Source organism: Echinops telfairi, unplaced genomic scaffold, assembly GCF_000313985.2.
Source record: "Echinops telfairi isolate 266 unplaced genomic scaffold, ASM31398v2 ScPeMD7_5;HRSCAF=22, whole genome shotgun sequence".
NCBI classification, from domain to species: Eukaryota; Metazoa; Chordata; class Mammalia; order Afrosoricida; family Tenrecidae; genus Echinops; species Echinops telfairi.
Window position 1 is genome coordinate 29506889 of NW_022103901.1, and position 4421 is coordinate 29511309.

Here is a 4421-nt window from a genome sequence, read left to right on the forward strand (position 1 = left end):
TTTTCCATAGTTTTCTTATATTCCTCTCCTGAATCTCAGCCCTGATTTTTATTTCTTTTCTTTTGCTATTAGTAGGATTGTTCTGATGACTCTGCACCCCGCTCACTCTGCACACTGCTCAGGCAGAACCCTGCTCACACTGCACACTGCTCACTGTGCACACTGCTCACACGGTACACCGCTCACTCTGCACACTGCTCACACTGAACCCCGCTCACTCTGCACACTGCTCACTCTGCACACTGCTCACACTGCTCACTCTGCACACTGCTCACACTGCACCCTACTCACTCTGCACACTGCTCACTCTGCACACTGCTCACACTGCACACTGCTCACTCTGCACACTGCTCACACTGCACCCTGCTCACTGAAGGGGCTGGGCAGGGCCTTTCTCATGAGCCCACCCTTCCCATCCTCAGTCACTCTTTGCACCTATTTCACAGGTAAGGAAACTGAGACACAGTCAGGGGCTGTTGGGAATTGACTCCCAATCCATCCGAAGCTTCTGGAGTCTTCTCCCAAACTGTGATGCAGCCTTCCAGGTAGAGGAGGGGCTGAGGCTGGGACCCCTCTCTCTGAGCCCCCAGACAGCTGCAGCGGATGTGCCAGCTCCCGACCTTCTGCTGACCCCTATCCTAAAGGCCCAACTGACGTGGGTGGTGGCAGGGCTGTGGCTGCAGCTGTCCCAGAGCAGAGGGCCTGCGGGCCGGGCAGCCCCTGGCAGCCCTCCCTGGAGGTGGGTGCCCTCGGGGCTTCCCCAGGAGCCTGCACTTGACAGCGGTGGGGCAGGGGGAGTGGGGGACGCTGTCTCCAAGGGAAATCTCCACAGAGCATTGTGCCTCGGCCTCTTCTCCAGCCAGGTTTAAAAATAACACTTCTCCCAGCAAGTGATATTCAGGGGACCGGCGCAACCTGGGGGTGGGCAGCCGGAGGGCCCAGGGCCTGGGAATCTGGGTCGAACTCTCCTGGTCTCTCCAGGACCCCTCTCTGTCCTTTCTCACTAAGATGGGGGTCTGGGGGCCTCTTCATTGGGTGCTGGTTAATCAGGGCTCATTTGTAGCACAGAAGCCAGGATAGGCAGGATGGCTCCACCTTGGGGTGGGGGGGTGGGTGCCTAATCATCTGAAGGACCCTCTCCTGGTGCCACTCAGACCCCCATCACCTGCAAGGCCATGACACTGGCCTGGGTCCCCACAGTGTAAGTCCTTTACACCGTGTCCCTTATGCCTGTCCCTCTGGGTGCCAGAGACGGCCTGCTCCTTGCTATCTCCGTGCTGACCGATGCCCCTTCGGGCCTACCCAGGGTGGGTGCCTAGCCCTCTATTGGGGACCAGGACTCTTAGGCTGAGCCCCCAATGGAATCGTCTGGGGCCTGTGCCTGCCCCCATGAGAGGGTTCCCGTGAGAACGGGCAAATCGCCATCTTATCTGCTCCGCGCTATCTCCAAGCTGCCTGTGATTTCCTGGAGAACAAAATGAAAGTCAGAGCCTAGCAGGGCTTCTGGGTTGGCTAGAGTGTGGCTGGCAGGGCAGGCGACAGCCTGGTCAAGGGCAGGCAGCTCAGCAGTGGGCACCATGCCGCCCCTCCCCACACACACACAGCGGGAGGGAGGCAGGACAAGGCTGGGTGAGGGGGACCCAGAGCAGGCATGATTCGCAGGCCTTGCACTTGAGGACCGTCTACCACGTGGGGACTCAACACAGCACTCAGCTCTGGCCGCATGGATGCAGCACACAGGTGGCCACAGGCTGGGTGGGCTTCCAGCAACTGGCCGGGGCCCATGTCACAGTTCACCTCGGACTTGGGCTGGAGCAGAGGTGAACGCACCTCAGCGCCTTCCTCCGCCCCCGCCATCTAATACACAGGCACACAGTCACACACACACACATGTGCTCACGTGTACACACATGCAGTCACACACTCTCATACACATGCACATGCATGCACAGTCACACATGCACACACACGCACATAGGCCACAGGTGCACACACACACGCACATAAGTGCACAGTCATACGCACACTCCCACACATGCACACAGTCACACACACACAGAACATGCACACACTTGCACACACACATGCACACTAGCTGCCCTGTCCCTGGGCCCAGGGTTATCCTGAAGAGGCCCTTCCCTGAGATGCCAGCAGTGAATGCAATTCCAGGACCAGAGTCTTCCTGTCCCACAAGCCAGGGGCTGGCCCAGAGTCTCCCTGCTCCATCGGGGGTTCTGGGCCCCAGAGCGCCTGGCGCGGGTGGGGGCAGTGGCCACTCAGCTCCCTACTTTGCCCTCAGTCCCTGGCTTGACGCGAGGCTGGGTCACTCCTGCAGGCCTGGCCTGGGATAGTGATAGTCATTCTATGGCCTTCCATGGCCCAAGAGCTGTAGGACTTTGACCATGAACTTGGGCTCAGAGGTCCCACTCTCGCTCTCACAGGGGGGCCCCAATCATCCAGGTGAGGCTCCATCGGCAGCTTTCCAAGGCGGCCCATCTGCTGGGACTCAGGTACAGTGTCTGTTGTAATAGTGCCCACCCAGGACAGAGATCAAAAGACACACTGCATTGGGTCAGTCTGCTGCGCGAGGCCTCTCTAGAGCATTAAAAGGCAAGGATGTTACTTTAAGGACTAAGGTGTGCCTGGCCCAAGCCAGGTATTTTCCATTGCCTCGTGGGCATGTGAAGATTGGACGCTGAAGAAGGAAGGCTGAAGAAGAATCGATGTGTCTGAGTCGTGGTGCTGGAGCCGAGTATGGAAAGTGCCACGGACTGCTGAAAGGACAAACAGATCTGTCTTGGGAGAAGTACAGCCAGAGTGCTTCTGAGGGGCAAGGATGGCGGACTTCATCTCCCATACTTTGGATATATTTTTAGGAGAGGCCAGTCCCTGGAGAAGGACGTCAAGCTTGGGAAAGCAAAGGGGCAGCGCAAAGGAGGAAGGCGGTGAATGAGATGGACAGACGCGGTGGCTGCAGCGCTGGGCTCAGGCATGAGAAGAACGTGAGGAGGACCCAGGACCGGGCAGTGTCCCCTTCTGTTGTGCAGAGGGTCGCTGTGGGTCAGAACCGACCTGATGGCACCTGGCAGCAACAAGAACAGCCTAGGAACCCTGGTGGGATCATGGCTACACATTGGGCTGCAATCAGAAAGGCCAGAAGTTCGAAACCACCAGCCACTCGCAGCCTCAGAAACCCACAGGGGCAGATATTCCCTCCCTAAAGGGTCGCTATGAGTCAGAACCAACTTGATGTCGCTGAGAGGTCACCTTGTAGCAGCAACTGGGGCCAGTGTGGGGCCCTGAGGCTGGGCAGGAGTTTGGCTCAAGTGTCCCCTCCCCTCCATACCCGGGGTCAGAGGGACCAGCAGGGTCTTTGATGACATCCTCAGAAGATGCTAGGAGCAGGCGGGCCACACACATGGAAGACGTAGAGTGGGCGGGTCATGCCACATTTCCCTGCCGCTCCCGCTCAAGCCAATGATCACTGCTCTGCACTGGTCAGAGCAGTGCCCAGCAGGACACTGCAGGCCCTGCCCACCCTGGGGCGGGGGGATCCCAGCTGATGGTACTTAGGAGCTGATGGTACTGATGGCCCTGGCCTGGCTGCTCGGACCGGACTGATTCCCATCTTTATGCCCACCCATCTTGGAGTGGGGCAGGAGGGGCATAGCCTGAGTGGAAGCCACCTGGCAGCATCTGGAGACCTCTGGGCAGGGACCCCAATGATGGGGATGCTGGGAAGGCAGACCCTTTAGTGTGGGGCTGCCTTGAGGCTCAGTAGAGGTGTCCCCTCAGCAGCACTCACCTTCAGGGGCAGGCTGGCCTCCGCACAGCCTCATCCCTCTATAGCCATTGGGAGCAGGGTCCTGGCTGATAAGCCCACAGGGGCACCGGTGGCCCTCAGCCCACCCATCTCCTGCGGTCCGAGGTACTGTGACAGCTTAGTTACCGAGTGCTGGCTGAGGTCACTGACCATCCCAGGGGACACCAGCCTCAGGGGCACCCCCACCCCCTGCCCCTGAGAGACCTTGAGCCGCTCCAGCAAGGTGGGGGCGAGTGTGCCCTGCTGCCCCAGCCACCTCTGATGATGACAACCTGGCGACATCTCCTGGGATGAGGGCGTGTGTGTGGCTGAGATAAGGCCCAAGGTTGTTTGGAGGGCATAAGACTGCCCTCTCTCCGGCCTGCCCCCACCCGCCCCACCCCTCTCTCTCTCCTGCTCATCAGCGCCACCCTGCCTCCCCAGCTAAGCTGTGGGCCTGTCTGACTTCTGGAAAATTCCTCACCTCGTCTGCCCAAGAGCCGCAGTGCACATCCTCAGCTGTGGGGACTCCCTGGTGCTCCTGTCTCAGCTGTGGGGACTCCCTGGTGCTCCTGTCTCAGCTGTCTGTGGGGGGCTCCCTGGTGCTCCCTGTCTCAAC